The 18000-nt window shown below is 40.7% G+C and overlaps 4 non-coding genes across 4 annotated transcripts; all 4 read left to right on the forward strand.

The window, feature by feature from the left end:
* Nucleotides 1-1745: 1745 nt before the first annotated feature.
* On the forward strand, nt 1746-1818 carry TRNAV-CAC (transfer RNA valine (anticodon CAC)). The gene has a single exon. It is a non-coding gene; the product is annotated as a tRNA-Val (tRNA).
* Nucleotides 1819-2481: 663 nt separating this feature from the next.
* On the forward strand, nt 2482-2554 carry TRNAG-ACC (transfer RNA glycine (anticodon ACC)). Its single transcript has one exon. It is a non-coding gene; the product is annotated as a tRNA-Gly (tRNA).
* Nucleotides 2555-4918: 2364 nt separating this feature from the next.
* Nucleotides 4919-4991, forward strand: TRNAV-CAC (transfer RNA valine (anticodon CAC)). The gene has a single exon. It is a non-coding gene; the product is annotated as a tRNA-Val (tRNA).
* Nucleotides 4992-13846: 8855 nt separating this feature from the next.
* TRNAV-CAC (transfer RNA valine (anticodon CAC)) lies at nt 13847-13919 on the forward strand. The gene has a single exon. It is a non-coding gene; the product is annotated as a tRNA-Val (tRNA).
* Nucleotides 13920-18000: the final 4081 nt, after the last annotated feature.

Consider the following 18000-nt stretch of genomic DNA (forward strand, 5'->3'; position numbering starts at 1 on the left):
TTGGCTGGTAATCCAAAACTGAGGGCACCCCACGCTGTTATTTTAAATTAAATAAATAATTAAAAAAAAAACACGTAGGGGTCCCCCAAAATTGGATCACCAGCCAAGGTAAAGCAGACAGCTGGGGCCTGATATTCTCAGACTAGGGAGGTCCATGGTTATTGGACTCTCCCCAGCCTAAAAATAGCAGGCCGCAGCCGCCCCAGAAGTGGTGCTACCATTAGATGTGCCAATCTTGGTGCTTCGCGCCAGCTCATCCTGCGCCCTGGTGGGGTGGCAAACGGGGTAATATATGGGGTTAATACCAGATGTGTAATGTCACCTGGCATCAAGGCCTGGGGTTGGTGAGGTCAGGCGTCTATCAGATACCCGGCATCACCAACCCAGTCAGTAATAAAAAAAAATAGACGACAAACACATTTTTATTTGAAAAAACACTCCCCAAAACATTCCCTCTTTAACCAATTTATTAGAATGAAAAACAATTCCAGGTCTGGTGTAATCCAAGGGGTTGCCATGACGATCCACACTGTCCCAGTCAATGAAGAGCAGGATGTTCCCCATTGGCTGGGAGAGCAGTGCAGTGACCTGAGCTAACATCAATGGGTCAGCCCAGGTCACTGCAGGGCATAACAAGTGCTGCTGTCAGCGAGGTACATTACCTGCACTGATCTCCAGCACACTGACAGCCCCTGTCACTGAGTTCAATGACCGGCGCCTTCACACCAAGTATCGCGAGAGGCCCGTGACGTCACCACTAGTCAATCTCGGGTTGGAAGCGAGAGAAGGTGATGTGACAAGCGGCAGGCATGGATGACAGTGACAGCGCTGAGGTCGGGATGGTGGGACTTCATCACCGCAGGTAAGCCGAGCGGGACCGTGTGTGTGTGTGTGTGTGTGTGTGTGTGTGTGTGTGTGTACGTGTGTACAATACATGCCGTGGGCAGGAGGGGGCGGAGCGAGCTGAGCGGGGAAGTGTGGGCTTCCTGCACGTAACTAGGATAAACATCGGGTTACTAACCAAAGCGCTTTGGTTGGATACCCGATGTTTATCTTGGTTACCAGCTTCTGGCAAGCTGCCAGCGATGGCTCTTGCACACTGTAGCTGTAAAAAGCCCTGCTTTTTGCTGCTAGAACCGTTCTCGAACGTATCTAGAACTATCGAGCTTTTGCAAAAAGCTCGAGTTCTAGTTCGATCTCGAACAGCCCCCAAAATCACTCGAGCCTAGAACTGGAGAACCTCGAACCTCGAACCGCGCTCAACTCAAGTCATCACGTCTGCTTAACACGCAAAAGGTCCTGAGTTTAATCCCCAGTAAAACCAATCTCTTCTTAGTGTTGAAATAATACCCTATCTAACTACAATATATGAAGTTCTTGGCTTTGTTGCCGAATAACGGGATGTTTTGGCTTCCATCACCAACAGATCTACGATTTTTTTTTTTTTGCCCTGGCGGTCAAAACTCGTCTCTAATTGCCATTGCTTTGCAGGATTTCACAGGTTTCATAGTGTAGTGATAAGCACGTCTGCTTTACACGCAGAAGATCCTGGGTTCAAACCCCCGTGAAACCCATCTGTCCTTTGAAATAATATCCTATCAACCTGCAATATATTAAGTACTTGGCTTTGTTCCCGAATAACAGGATGTTTTGGCTTCCATCACCAACAGAACTACGAATTATTTTTTTTTTCCCCTGGCGGTCAAAACTCGTTTTCAATTGCCATTGCTTTGCAGGATTTCACAGGTTTCATAGTGTAGTGGTCATCACGTCTGCTTCACACGCAGAAGGTCCTGGGTTCAATCCCCAGTGAAACCAATCTGTTTTCGCTGTTGAAGTAATTTGCTATCAACCTGTAATATATAAAATTCTTGGTTTCGTTGCCAAATGACAATACATTTTGGCTTCCATCACAAAGAGAACTACTATTTTGGGTTTCTTTTTTATTGTCCATTTTAGCAGAAAACATAATCCCATATTATAAAAATCCTGTTTGTTTAAAAATATATAGTTCCCATAAATACAAAAGCAAACGACTAAACTGTGTAGAAAAAAGTAACACATTCAACGTAAACTTCATTTTAAGCAATATCCCTTTGTAGGAATAAAACTGGTAAAATATGTAATAAAAATTGTAAATGTTTCATTACCAAAAATACTTTCCTTCAGCAATAAAAAGGCCCCGTCAGTCACAATTCTGCTCTGCTAGCCAATACACAGTAACTTTTCATCAGGTTTCATAGTGTAGTGGTCATCACGTCTGCTTAACACGCAGAAGGTCCTGTGTTCAATCCCCAGTGAAACCAATCTCTTCTTGGTGTTGAAATAATACCCTATCCAACTACAATATATGAAGTTCTTGGCTTTGTTGTCAAATAACAGGATGTTTTTGCTTCCATCACCAACAGAACTTTGAATTTTTTTTTTTTTCCCTGGCGGTCAAAATCGTCTCCAATTGCCATTGCTTTGCAGGATTTCACAGGTTTCATAGTGTAGTGGTCATCACGTCTGCTTACCATGCAGAAGGTCCTGGGTTCAATCCCCAGTGAAACCAATCTGTTCTTGGTGTTGAAATAATACCCTATGCAACTACAATATATGAAGTTCTCGGCATTGTTGCCGAATGACGGGATGTTTTGGCTTCCATCACCAATAGAACTACGAATTATTTTTTTTTTTCCCTGGTGGTCAAAACTCGTCTCTAATTGCCATTACTTTGCAGGATTTCACAGGTTTCAAAGTGAAGTAGTCATCACGTCTGCTTCACACGCAGAATGTCCTTGGTTCAATCCCCAGTAAAGACAAGCTGTTTTCGCTGTTGATGTAATTTGCTATCAACTTGTAATATCTAAAATCCTTGCTTTCGTTGCCAAATGACAATACATTTTGGCTTCCATCACAAAGAACTACGATTTTGGCTTTCTTTTTTATTGACCATTTTAGCAGAAAACATAATCCCATATTATAAAAATCCTGTTTGTTTTAAAATATATAGTTCCCATAAATACAAAAGCAAACGACTAAACTGTGTAGAAAACAGTAACACATTCAATGTAAACTTCAATTTAAGCAATATCCCTTTGTAGGAATAAAACTGGTAAAATATGTAATAAAAATTGTAAATGTTTCATTACCAAAAATATTTTCCTTCAGCAATAAAAAGGCCCCGTCAGTCACAATTCTGCTCTGCTAGCCAATACACAGTAACTTTTCATTTGTATTCATAGTGTAGTGGTCATCACGTATGCTTAACACGCAGAAAGTCCTGGGTTTAATCCCCAGTAAAACCAGTCTGTTCTTGGTGTTGAAATAATACCCTATCCAACTACAATACATGAAGTTCTTGGCTTTGTTGCCGAATGACTGGCTGTTTTAGCTTTCATAACCAACAGAAGTACGAATTTTTTTTTTTTCCTGGCAGTCAAAACTCGTCTCTAATTGCCATTACTTTGCTGGATTTCACAGGTTTTAAAGTGTGGTGGTCATCAAGTCTGCTTCATATGCAGAACGTTCTGGATTCAATACCCAGTTAAACCAATCTGTTTTCGGTGTTGAAGTAATTTCCTATCAACCTGTAAAGTATGAAATTCTTGGTTTCGTTGCCAAATGACAATACATTTTGGCTTCTATCACAAGGAGAACTACGATTTTGGGTTTCTTTTTTATTGAACATTTTAGCAGAAAACATAATCCCATATTATAAAAAAACCTGTTTGTTTTAAAATATATAGTTCCCATAAATACAAAAGCAAACGACTAAACTATGTAGAAAAAAGTAACACATTCAATGTAAACTTCAATTTAAGCAATTTCCCTTTGTAGGAATAAAACTCGTAAAATATGTAATAAAAATTGGAAATGTTTCATTACCAAAAATACTTTCCTTCAGCAATAAAAAGGCCCTGTCAGTCACAATTCTGCTCTGCTAGCCAATACACAGTAACTTTTCATCAGGATTCATAGTGTAGTGGTCATCGTGTCTGCTTAACACGCAGAAGGTCCTGGGTTTAATCCCCAGTAAAAGCAATCTGTTCTTGGTGTTGAAATAATACCCTATCCAACTGCAATACATGAAGTTCCTGGCTTTGTTGCCGAATGACGGGATGTTTTAGCTTCCATAACCAACAGAACTACGAATTTTTTTTTTTTCCTGGCAGTCAAATTTCGTCTCTAATTGCCATTCCTTTGCAGGAATCACAGGTTTTAAAGTGTGGTTGTCATCAAGTCTGCTTCATATGCAGAACGTTCTGGGTTCAATACCCAGTGAAACCAATCTGTTTTCGGTGTTGAAGTAATTTCCTATCATCCTGTAAAGTATGAAATTTTTGGTTTCGTTGCCAAATGACAATACATTTTGGCTTCTATCACAATGAGAACTACGATTTTGGGTTTCTTTTTATTGAACATTTTAGCAGAAAACATAATCCCATATTATAACAATCCTGTTTGTTTCAAAATTTATAGTTCCCATAAATACAAAAGCAAACGATTAAACTGTGTAGAAAAAAGTAACACATTCAATGTGAACTTCATTTTAAGCAATATCCCTTTGTAGGAATAAAACTGGTAAAATATGTAATAAAAATTGTAAATGTTTCATTACCAAAAAAACTTTTCTTCTGCAATAAAAAGGCCCCGTCAGTTACAATTCTGCTTTGCTTGCCAATACACAGTAACTTTCCAGAAGGTTTCATAGTGTAGTAGTCATCACGTCTGCTTAACACTGGTTCAATCCCCAGTAAAAGCAATCTGTTCTTGTTGTTGAAATAATACCCTATCAAACTACAATATATGAAGTTCTTGGCTTTGTTGCCGAATGATGGGATGTTTTGGCTTCCATCACCAACAGAACTAATAATTTTTTTCCCCTGGCGGTCAAAACTCGTTTTCAATTGCCATTGCCTTGCAGGATTTCACAGGTTTCATAGTGTAGTGGTCATCACGTCTGCTTCACACGCAGAAGGTCCTGGGTTCAATCCCCAGTGAAACCAATCTGTTTTCGCTGTTGAAGTAATTTGCTATCAACAGGATTTCACAGGTTTTATAGTGTAGTGGTCATCACTAGAGATGAGCGAACCGGTCCCGGTTCGGCTCGAGGCCGGTTCGCCGAACGGGGGTCCCGTTCGAGTTCGGTTCGTCGAACGTTCGACGAACCGAACTCGAACGTATAGGCTATAATGGGAGGCAATCACAAACACATAAAAATGCATTATAAATGTACACAAACAGTTAATAAACATTGCCATAACACTTACCGGTCCTCGCGATCCCTTCTGCACTCTGTCTCCTGCCGCTATTCCATCCGATGATCGCTGAATCCTCCCGGTGACCTGCACTGCCAGCAGAGAAGCAGGACCTATCGTGACGTCAAAATAGCCATGTGACCAGTCACGTGGCTATTATCTCATTGGCTACAGACTGGTCACATGACTATGACACGTCATGTAGGACCTGCGAGTGCATCTCTCCGGTACACGGTGCACATATGTGTATCGCCGTGTACCGGCGACATGCTCTAGCACACGGTCGACTCCCCGTTCCGTTAGGGACCGGCTGACACAGCCGGTCATTAACGGATATCACCGTTGCCATAGCAACGCAGTTAGCGGTGACGTCACCGCTAACCGCGGCTCCGGGAGCACCGTTGCTATGGTAACGCGTCTGTCAGCGTTACCGCTAGCAGCCAGCAGTGATCACTCACGGAGTGAAGGCTGCACGCTGCTTCCCGATTGTAGTGAGCATTGTAGTTAGGATGGAGGTTCCCCAGCCCCAAGTGATGCCCCTCACTACAATCGTCACTACTACTACACTAGAAAGAAAGAAGACAGAAGAGCAGGATCGTGGAGGGCTGACAGGGGTAATAAAGATGGAGTCTCTAATGTGTCTGTGTATTTATTTCTATTAAAGTATTTTTTCTCTGTGTGGTGTCTTTTTTTAACCCTTTATTGGAGATTCTTAATGGCCGGGTCAAACGTGCCTGACATTAAGAATCTCTGGCTTAATACTGGCTGGTAAAACAAAGCCAGTATTAACTCATGATTACCCAACAAGCCACCCGGCTCCAGGGCTGTTGGAAGAGTTGGATACAGCGCCAGATGATGGCGCTTCTATGAGAGCGCCATTTTCTGGGACGGCTGCGGACTGAAATCCGCAGCAGAGGCACCCACAAACCTCGGGCTAACCTGTGCTGCGGATTCCAATCCCCAGCTGCCTAGTTGTACCCGGCTGGACACAAAAATAGGGCGAAGCCCACGTCATTTGTTTTTTAATTATTTCATGAAATAAGTGAAATAATTAAAAAAAACGGGCTTCCCTATATTTTTGGTTCCCAGCCGGGTACAAATAGGCAACTGGGGGTTGGAGGCAGCCCGTGGCTGCCAGCTGTACCTGGCTAGCATACAAAAATATGGCGAAGCCCACGTCATTTTTTTGGTGGGCAAAAAACTTCTGCATACAGTCCTGGATGGAGTATGCTGAGCCTTGTAGTTCTGCAGCTGCTGTCTGCTCTTCTCCATACAGACAGACAGCAGCTGCAGAACTACAAGGCTCAGCATACTCCATCCAGGACTGTATGCAGAAGTTTTTTGCCCCCTGAAAAAATTATGTGGCTTCGCCATATTTTTGTATGCTAGCCAGGTACAGCAGGCAGGTACGGCTGCCCCCAACCCCCAGTTGCCTATTTGTACCCGGCTGGGAACCAAAAATAAAGGGAAGCCCTTTTTTTATTATTTCATGAATTTCATGAAATAATTAGAAAATAAATGACGTAGGCTTTGCCCCATTTTTGTGTCCAGCCAGGTACAACTAGGCAGCTGGGATTGGAATCCGCACCACCGGTTGGCCTGAGCTTTCTGGGCCCCACTGCTGCGAATTGCAGTCTGCAGCCACTTCAGAAAATGGCATTTTCATAGAAGCGCCATCTTCTGGCGCTGTATCCAACTCTTCCAGCACCTGCCTGCTATACCTGGCTAGCATACAAAAATATGGCGAAGCTCACGTCCTTTCTTGTAGCTTTTTGGCAAAAAAAAAAAAAATGCTTCCCTGGATTTTCCATTGCCAGTGAAGGTAACACCAAGCAGTGGGGGTTAGCAGCCAGTAGCTGCTTGGATTACCCTTAGCTAGCAATACAAAAAATGCAGTGGGAGCTAACATATATTTTTTTTAATTATTTATTTAAATAACTAAAAATAAAATGGGCTTCCCTGTATTTTGATTGCTGGACATCACAGTGCTGTAAAAATAAATCTTTAAAAAAATGACGTAGCGCTCCGCGGTATTTTTGATTCTCAGCGCAGATAAAGCAGACAGCTATGGGTTGCCACCCCCATCTGCCTGCCGTTACCTTGGTTGGCAATCAAAATACAGGGAAGCCCATTAATTTTTTCTATTTAAAAAATAGTTAAAAAAAAAAAATTACGTTGGGTCCCCCCATTTTTGATAGCCAGCTAGGGTAAAGCAGACGGCTGTAGCCTGAAAACCACAGCTGGCAGCTTTACCGTGGTTGGGGATCCAATGTGGAGGTCCCCTCAGGCTCTTTTTTATAATTATTTTATAAATATTAATAATTACACAATAAAAGTAGGGGACCCCCCAAATTGGATCACCAGCCAAGGTAAAGCGGACAGCTGTGGTCTGGTATTCTCAGGGTGGGAAGGTCCATAGTTATTGGGCCTTCACAGCCTAAAAATAGCAGGCCGCAGGCACCCCAGACGTGGCGCATCCACTAGATGCGCCAATCCTGGCGCTTCACCCCAGCTCATCCCGTGCCCTGGTGCAGTGGTAAACGGGGTAATAAATCGGGTTGATACTAGCTGTAAAGTCACCTGAGATCAAGCCCAGCAGTTTGTGATGTCATGGCGTCTATTAGATACCCAACATCATAAACTGTCAGTACTAACAAAAACAAAAAATCGACAAAAGAAATTTATTTGAAAAAACAGTCCCCAAAACATTTCCTCTTTCACCAATTTATTGTAAGAAAAAAAATAAAGGGGTCCCACGACGACTCTGGACCGTCTAGAATATGGGGGGGAGACACTCAGGGAACGTATCCCCCATTTTCTAGGAGTGCGGACCCTTCATGTGAGGAGTGTGGGTGCAATGAATCTGCACTCACTCTCCCCGGGTCCACAGCAGCAGAGTCCATGTCGTAATGGTTGCTACCAAAGCTGCAATGCCCTGCTCATGAGGTAAGGGCATGCCTAATCAGGAGAACTACTGTAGAGGAAGCTCTGCTCACTGGTATATAGGTGCTCAGAGGTAATAATAGATAAAATTAGTGAGTAACCTCGGCACTCTATATCTCCCAGACTAAGTCAGTAAGTCACAACGGATAGTAATGCAAAATCACTCTTTATTGGTCCGTATTAAGAAAATTTTTTTTTCATAAGCATATATGTTTTTGTCCAAAACAAGTTACAAATGACGTTTCGGCCTGAGCCTTCGTCAGATTGGACTTATCTGCATGTAATCATGAAAAATGACAATAATCAGTATCACATAAGAGTGAGAGAACAATAACATAAACTCGAACAATGTAGAGGTACAATTGGGATGCAGCAAAAAAATTGCAACACAGCAAGAAATGAAACACATGATACAAATGTCATAATACAGTACAAGGACAATATAGTAATGACAAATATGGGGTCAGAGTAGGCTTAGACAGCTCTGGTACGAAAAAGATGTCAATCATGAAGTAACATGTGCAGTAGGTGTAGAGCTACACTATGCATGGCAGAGCTAATGGGTAGACCGACCATAGAAAAAGTAGAGAAAAAGTGGAGAAAAAGTGGAGAATAAGTGGAACATAAGAGGAGAAAAAGTGGAGAAAAAGTGGAGAAAAAAGTGGAGAAAAAGTGGAGAAAAAGTGGAGAAAAAGTGGAGAAAAAGTGGAGAAAAAGTGGAGATTAAGAGGAGAAAAAGTGGAGAAAAAAGTGGAGAAAAAGTGGAGAAAAAAGTGGAGAAAAAGTGGAGAAAAAGTGGAGAAAAAGTGGAGAAAAAGTGGAGAAAAAGTGGAGATTAAGAGGAGAAAAAGTGGAGAAAAAAGTGGAGAAAAAGTGGAGAAAAAGTGGAGCATAAGTGGAGAAAAAGTGGAGAAAAAGTGGAGAAAAAGTGGAGCATAAGAGGAGAAAAAGTGGAGAAAAAAGTGGAGAAAAAGTGGAGAAAAAGTGGAGCATAAGAGGAGAAAAAGTGGAGAAAAAGTGGAGAAAAAGTGGAGCATAAGAGGAGAAAAAGTGGAGAAAAAGTGGAGAAAAAGTGGAGCATAAGAGGAGAAAAAGTGGAGATTAAGAGGAGAAAAAGTGGAGAAAAAGTGGAGCATAAGAGGAGAAAAAGTGGAGAAAAAGTGGAGAAAAAGTGGAGAAAAAGTGGAGCATAAGAGGAGAAAAAGTGGAGATTAAGAGGAGAAAAAGTGGAGAAAAAGTGGAGAAAAAGTGGAGAAAAAGTGGAGAAAAAGTGGAGCATAAGAGGAGAAAAAGTGGAGAAAAAAGTGGAGAAAAAGTGGAGAAAAAGTAGAGATTAAGAGGAGAAAAAGTGGAGCATAAGAGGAGAAAAAGTGGAGAAAAAAGTGGAGAAAAAGTGGAGAAAGTGGAGAAAAAAATGGAGAAAAAGTGGAGAAAAAGTGGAGAAAAAGTGGAGAATAAGAGGAGAAAAAGTGGAGAAAAAGTGGAGAAAAAGTGGAGAATAAGAGGAGAAAAAGTGGAGAATAAGTGGAGAAAAAAATGGAGAAAAAGTGGAGAAAAAGTGGAGAAAAAGTGGAGCATAAGAGGAGAAAAAGTGGAGAAAAAGTGGAGAAAAAGTGGAGCAGAAGAGGAGAAAAAGTGGAGAAAAAAGTGGAGAAAAAGTGGAGAAAAAGTGGAGCATAAGAGGAGAAAAAGTGGAGAAAAAGTGGAGAAAAAGTGGAGCATAAGAGGAGAAAAAGTGGAGAAAAAGTGGAGAAAAAGTGGAGCATAAGAGGAGAAAAAGTGGAGAAAAAGTGGAGAAAAAAGTGGAGAAAAAGTGGAGAAAAAGTGGAGAAAAAGTGGAGAAAAAGTGGAGAAAAAGTGGAGAAAAAGTGGAGAAAAAGTGGAGCATAAGAGGAGAAAAAGTGGAGAAAAAAGTGGAGAAAACGTGGAGAAAACGTGGAGAAAAAGTGGAGAAAAAGTGGAGAAAAAGTGGAGCATAAGAGGAGAAAAAGTGGAGAAAAAGTGGAGAAAAAAGTGGAGAAAAAGTGGAGAAAAAGTGGAGAAAAAGTGGAGAAAAAGTGGAGAAAAAGTGGAGCATAAGAGGAGAAAAAGTGGAGAAAAAGTGGAGCATAAGAGGAGAAAAAGTGGAGAAAAAGTGGAGAAAAAAGTGGAGAAAAAGTGGAGAAAAAGTGGAGAAAAAGTGGAGAAAAAGTGGAGATTAAGAGGAGAAAAAGTGGAGAAAAGGTGGAGAAAAAGTGGAGCATAAGAGGAGAAAAAGTGGAGAAAAAAGTGGAGAAAACGTGGAGAAAACGTGGAGAAAAAGTGGAGAAAAAGTGGAGAAAAAGTGGAGAAAAAGTGGAGCATAAGAGGAGAAAAAGTGGAGAAAAAAGTGGAGAAAAAGTGGAGAAAAAGTGGAGAAAAAGTGGAGATTAAGAGGAGAAAAAGTGGAGCATAAGAGGAGAAAAAGTGGAGAAAAAAGTGGAGAAAAAGTGGAGAAAGTGGAGAAAAAAATGGAGAAAAAGTGGAGAAAAAGTGGAGAAAAAGTGGAGAATAAGAGGAGAAAAAGTGGAGAAAAAGTGGAGAAAAAGTGGAGAATAAGAGGAGAAAAAGTGGAGAATAAGTGGAGAAAAAAATGGAGAAAAAGTGGAGAAAAAGTGGAGAGAAAGTGGAGAAAAAAATGGAGAAAAAGTGGAACACCCTTTGGTACCTTTCATGTGGCACTAAGGGGTGCTTAGCTTTGTATTTAGCCAAAAAAATGAAAAAAAAATGACATAGGGTTCCCCCTAGTTTTGTAGCCAGCTAGGGTAAAGCAGACGGCTGCAGCCTGCAGACCACAGCTGGCAACCTCACCTTGGCTGGTAATCCAAAACTGAGGGCACCCCACGCTGTAATTTTAAATTAAATAAATAATTGAAAAAAAAAACACGTAGGGGTCCCCCAAAATTGGATCACCAGCCAAGGTAAAGCAGACAGCTGGGGCCTGATATTCTCAGACTAGGGAGGTCCATGGTTATTGGAATCTCCCCAGCCTAAAAATAGCAGGCCGCAGCCGCCCCAGAAGTGGCGCATCCATTAGATGCGCCAATCCTGGTGCTTCGCCCCAGCTCATCCCGCGCCCTGGTGCGGTGGCAAACGGGGTAATATTTGGGGTTAATACCAGATGTGTAATGTCACCTGGCATCAAGCCCTGGGGTTGGTGAGGTCAGGCGTCTATCAGATACCCGACATCACCAACCCAGTCAGTAATAAAAAAAAAATACACGACAAACACATTTTTATTTGAAAAAACACTCCCCAAAACATTCCCTCTTTAACCAATTTATTAGATTGAAAAACAAATCCAGGTCTGGTGTAATCCAAGGGGTTGCCATGACGATGCACACTGTCCCAGTCAATGAAGAGCAGGATGTTCCCCATTGGCTGGGAGAGCAGTGCAGTGACCTGAGCTAACATCAATGGGTCAGCCCAGGTCACTGCAGGGGGGTGACAAGTGCTGCTGTCAGTGAGGTACATTACCTGCGCTGATCTCCAGCACACTGACAGCCCCTGTCACTGAGCTTAATGACCGCCCGGCGCCTTCACACCAAGTATCGCGAGAGGTCCGTGACGTCACCGCTAGTCAGTCTCGGGTCGGAAGCGATAGGTGATGTGACAAGCGGCGGCCATGGAGGACAGTGACAGCGCTGAGGTCGGGATGGCGGGACTTCATCACCGCAGGTAAGCCGAGCGAGCGAGCGAACGGGCGGGCGGGCGGGGGGGGGGGGGAGATGTGGATGTGTGTGTGTGTGTTTGTGTATGTGTATGTATGTGTACATGCCGCGGGCAGGAGGGGGTGGAGCGAGCTGAGCGGGAAAGTGTGGGCTTCCTGCATGTAACTAAGATAAACATCGGGTTACTAACCAAAGCGCTTTGCTTGGATACCCGATGTTTATCTTGGTTACCAGCTTGTGGCAGGCTGCCAGCGATGGCTCCTGCTCACTGTAGCTGTAAAAAGCCCTGCTTTTTGCTGCTAGAACCGTTCTCGAACGTATCTAGAACTATCGAGCTTTTAGCAAAAAGCTCGAGTTCTAGTTCGATCTCGAACAGCCCAAAAATCACTCGAACCTAGAACTGGAGAACCACGAACCACGAACCGCGCTCAACTCTTGTCATCACGTCTGCTTAACAAGCAGAAGGTCCTGGGTTTAATCCCCAGTAAAAACCAGTCTGTTCTTGGTGTTGAAATAATACCCTATCCAACTGCAATACATGAAGTTCTTGGCTTTGTTGCCGAATGACGGGATGTTTTAGCTTCCATAACCAACAGAACTACGAATTTTTTTTTTTCCTGGCAGTCAAATTTCGTCTTTAATTGCCATTACTTTGCAGGAATCACCGGTTTTAAAGTGTGGTGGTCATCAAGTTTGCTTCATATGCAGAACGTTCTGGGTTCAATACCCAGTGAAACCAATCTGTTTTCGGTGTTATAGTAATTTCCTATTAACCTGTAAAGTATGAAATTCTTGGTTTCGTTGCCAAATGACAATACATTTTGGCTTCTATCACAAGGAGAACTACGATTTTGGGTTTCTTTTTTATTGAACATTTTAGCAGAAAACATAATCCCATATTATAACAATCCTGTTTGTTTCAAAATTTATAGTTCCCATAAATACAAAAGCAAACGATTAAACTGTGTAGAAAAAAGTAACACATTCAATGTAATCTTCAATTTAAGCAATATCCCTTTGTAGGAATAAAACTGGTAAAATATGTAATAAAAATTGAAAATGTTTCATTACCAAAAACACTTTTCTTCAGCAATAAAAAGGCCCCATCAGTTACAATTCTGCTCTGCTTGCCAATACACAGTAACTTTGCAGAAAATTTCATAGTGTAGTAGTCATCACATCTGCTTAACACTGGTTCAATCCCCAGTAAAAGCAATCTGTTCTTGGTGTTGAAATAATACCCTATCAAACTACAATATATGAAGTTCTTGGCTTTGTTGCCGAATGATGGGATGTTTTGGCTTCCATCACCAACAGAACTAATAATTTTTTCCCCTGGCTGTCAAAACTCGTTTTCAATTGCCATTGCTTTGCAGGATTTCACAGGTTTCATAGTGTAGTGGTCATCACGTCTGCTTCACACGCAGAAGGTCCTGGGTTCAATCTTTTTTATTGAACATTTTAGCAGAAAACATAATCCCATATTAGAACAATCCTGATTGTTTCAAAATTTATAGTTCCCATAAATACAAAAGCAAACGATTAAACTGTGTAGAAAAAAGTAACACATTCAATGTAATCTTCAATTTAAGCAATATCCCTTTGTAGGAATAAAACTGGTAAAATATGTAATAAAAATTGTAAATGTTTCATTACCAAAAACACTTTTCTTCAGCAATAAAAAGGCCCCATCAGTTACAATTCTGCTCTGCTTGCCAATACACAGTAACTTTCCAGAAGGTTTCATTGTGTAGTAGTCATCACGTCTGCTTAACACTGGTTCAATCCCCAGTAAATGCAATCTGTTCTTGGTGTTGAAATAATGCCCCATCAAACTACAATATATGAAGTTCTTGGCTTTGTTGCCGAATGATGGGGTGTTTTGGCTTCCATCACCAACAGAACTAATAATTTTTTATCCCTGGCTGTCAAAACTCGTTTTCAATTGCCATTGCTTTGCAGGATTTCACAGGTTTCATAGTGTAGTGGTCATCACGTCTGCTTCACACGCAGAAGGTCCTGGGTTCAATCCCCAGTGAAACCAATCTGTTTTCGCTGTTGAAGTAATTTGCTATCAACCTGTAATATATAAAATTCTTGGTTTCGTTGCCAAATGACAATACATTTTGGCTTCCATCACAAAGAGAACTACTATTTTGGGTTTCTTTTTTATTGTCCATTTTAGCAGAAAACATAATCCCATATTATAAAAATCCTGTTTGTTTAAAAATATATAGTTCCCATAAATACAAAAGCAAACGACTAAACTGTGTAGAAAAAAGTAACACATTCAATGTAAACTTCAATTTAAGCAATATCCCTTTGTAGGAATAAAACTGGTAAAATATGTAATAAAAATTGTAAATGTTTCATTACCAAAAATACTTTCCTTCAGCAATAAAAAGGCCCTGTCAGTCACAATTCTGCTCTGCTAGCCAATACACAGTAACTTTTCATCAGGATTCATAGTGTAGTGGTCATCATGTCTGCTTAACACGTAGAAGGTCATCCCGTCTGCTTAACACGCAGAAGGTACTGGGTTTAATCCCCAGTAAAACCAGTCTGTTCTTGGTGTTGAAATAATACCCTATCCAACTACAATACATGAAGTTCTTGGCTTTGTCGCCGAATGACGGGATGTTTTAGCTTCCATAACCAACAGAACTACGAATTTTTTTTTTTCCTGGCAGTCAAAACTCGTCTCTAATTGCCATTACTTTGCAGGATTTCACAAGTTTTTAAAGTGTGGTGGTCATCAAGTCTGCTTCATATGCAGAACGTTCTGGATTCAATACCCAGTTAAACCAATCTGTTTTCGGTGTTGAAGTAATTTCCTATCAACCTGTAAAGTATGAAATTCTTGGTTTCGTTGCCAAATGACAATACATTTTGGCTTCTATCACAAGGAGAACTACGATTTTGGGTTTCTTTTTTATTGAACATTTTAGCAGAAAACATAATCCCATATTATAAAAAAACCTGTTTGTTTTAAAATATATAGTTCCCATAAATACAAAAGCAAACGACTAAACTATGTAGAAAAAAGTAACCCATTCAATGTAAACTTCAATTTAAGTAATTTCCCTTTGTAGGAATAAAACTCGTAAAATATGTAATAAAAATTGGAAATGTTTCATTACCAAAAATACTTTCCTTTAGCAATAAAAAGGCCCCGTCAGTCACAATTCTGCTCTGCTAGCCAATACACAGTAACTTTTCATCAGGATTCATAGTGTAGTGGTCATCGTGTCTGCTTAACACGCGGAAGGTCCTGGGTTTAATCCCCAGTAAAAGCAATCTGTTCTTGGTGTTGAAATAATACCCTATCCAACTGCAATACATGAAGTTCCTGGCTTTGTTGCCGAATGACGGGAGGTTTTAGCTTCCATAACCAACAGAACTACGAATTTTTTTTTTTTCCTGGCAGTCAAATTTCGTCTCTAATTGCCATTACTTTGCAGGAATCACAGGTTTTAAAGTGTGGTTGTCATCAAGTCTGCTTCATATGCAGAACGTTCAGGGTTCAATACCCAGTGAAACCAATCTGTTTTCGGTGTTGAAGTAATTTCCTATCATCCTGTAAAGTATGAAATTTTTGGTTTCGTTGCCAAATGACAATACATTTTGGCTTCTATCACAATGAGAACTACGATTTTGGGTTTCTTTTTTATTGAACATTTTAGCAGAAAACATAATCCCATATTATAACAATCCTGTTTGTTTCAAAATTTATAGTTCCCATAAATACAAAAGCAAACGATTAAACTGTGTAGAAAAAAGTAACACATTCAATGTAAACCTTATTTTAAGCAATATCCCTTTGTAGGAATAAAACTGGTAAAATATGTAATAAAAATTGTAAATGTTTCATTACCAAAAACACTTTTCTTCAGCAATAAAAAGGCCCCGTCAGTTACAATTCTGCTCTGCTTGCCAATACACAGTAACTTTCCAGAAGGTTTCATAGTGTAGTAGTCATCACGTCTGCTTAACACTGGTTCAATCCCCAGTAAAAGCAATCTGTTCTTGATGTTGAAATAATACCCTATCAAACTACAATATATGAAGTTCTTGGCTTTGTTGCCGAATGATGGGAGGTTTTGGCTTCCATCACCAACAGAACTAATAATTTATTTTTTTTCCCCTGGCGGTCAAAACTCGTCTCTAATTGCCATTACTTTGCAGGATTTCACAGGTTTCAAAGTGTAGTAGTCATCACATCTGCTTCACACGCAAAATGTCCTGGGTTCAATCCCCAGTAAAGACAAGCCGTTTTCGCTGTTGAAGTAATTTGCTATCAACCTGTAATATTTAAAATCCTTGCTTTCATTGCCAAACGACAATACATTTTGGCTTCCATCACAAAGAACTACGATTTTGGCTTTCTTTTTTATTGACCATTTTAGCAGAAAACATAATCCCATATTATAAAAATCCTGTTTGTTTTAAAATATATAGTTCCCATAAATACAAAAGCAAATGACTAAACTGTGTAGAAAAAAGTAACACATTCAATGTAAACTTCAATTTAAGCAATATCCCTTTGTAGGAATAAAACTTGTAAAATATGTAATAAAAATTGTAAATGTTTCATTACCAAAAATACTTTCCTTCAGCAATAAAAAGGCCCCGTCAGTCACAATTCTGCTCTGCTAGCCAATACACAGTAACTTTTCATTAGGATTCATAGTGTAGTGGTCATCACGTCTGCTTAACACGCAGAAAGTCCTGGGTTTAATCCCCAGTAAAACCAGTCTGTTCTTGGTGTTGAAATAATACCCTATCCAACTACAATACATGAAGTTATTGGCTTTGTTGCCGAATGACGGGATGTTTTAGCTTCCATAACCAACAGAACTACGAATATTTTTTTTTTTTCCTGGCAGTCAAAACTCGTCTCTAATTGCCATTACTTTGCAGGCTTTCCCAGGTTTTAAAGTGTGGTGGTCATCAAGTCTGCTTCATATGCAGAACGTTCTGGAATCAATACCCAGTTAAACCAATCTGTTTTCGGTGTTGAAGTAATTTCCTATCAACCTGTAAAGTATGAAATTCTTGGTTTCGTTGCAAAAATGACAATACATTTTGGCTTCTATCACAAGGAGAACTATGATTTTGGGTTTCTTTTTTATTGAACATTTTAGCAGAAAACATAATCCCATATTATAACAAAACCTGTTTGTTTTAAAATATATAGTTCCCATAAATACAAAAGCAAACGACTAAACTATGTAGAAAAAAGTAACACATTCAATGTAAACTTCAATTTAAGCAATATCCCTTTGTAGGAATAAAACTGGTAAAATATGTAATAAAAATTGTAAATGTTTCATTACCAAAAATACTTTCCTTCAGCAATAAAAAGGCCCCGTCAGTCACAATTCTGCTCTGCTAGCCAATACACAGTAACATTTCATCAGGTTTCATAGTGTAGTGGTCATCACGTCTGCTTAACACGCAGAAGGTCCTGGGTAGAGATGAGCGAACCGGTTCCGGTTCGGCATGAGGTCGGTTCGCCGAACGGAGCTCCCGTTCGAGTTCGGCTCGTCGAACGTTCGACGAACCGAACTCGAACTGCATAGGAAACAATGGCAGGCAATCACAAACACAGAAAAACACCTAGAAAACACCCTCAAAGGTGTTTAAAAGGTGACAAACAACTCACAACACATGGGAAAGTGACAAGGACATATACTCATGTGAAAACAAAAGAGCTGGACAAGGGAAAAGAGGAGGACACACAGATATCTGAGTATATGCAAGGAAACATCGATTCCATTATTGTGCAACTTGAGCCCTGCTCATTTTAGGCTTCCAGTCTGGATAAATTGCCTGAGCTCGCCACGTACGCCTTGGGGATCTTGTCATGTCCTGCAGCCAGCGTTCTCTCGGAACCTGTCTTCAGTGCTGCTGGTGGTCTGCTGGCAGATAAGCACACGCGTCTGTCCACTGACAATGTGGACATGGCTCTCAGAGGACTTTTCTTCCCCTGGGTCAGCCAGGGGACGGGAAAGGCACGCGTATTTTTGAGAGTGCTTCATGCAAAGCATCTTTTTCTTTTTCAAAAGGGGGCTCAACCGATGCCAGTCAAGTGGGGTGTGTGTGGCCCAGTTAGTGGCAACGAA

This window comes from Anomaloglossus baeobatrachus, chromosome 2 (assembly GCF_048569485.1).
Source record: "Anomaloglossus baeobatrachus isolate aAnoBae1 chromosome 2, aAnoBae1.hap1, whole genome shotgun sequence".
NCBI classification, from domain to species: domain Eukaryota; kingdom Metazoa; phylum Chordata; class Amphibia; order Anura; family Aromobatidae; genus Anomaloglossus; species Anomaloglossus baeobatrachus.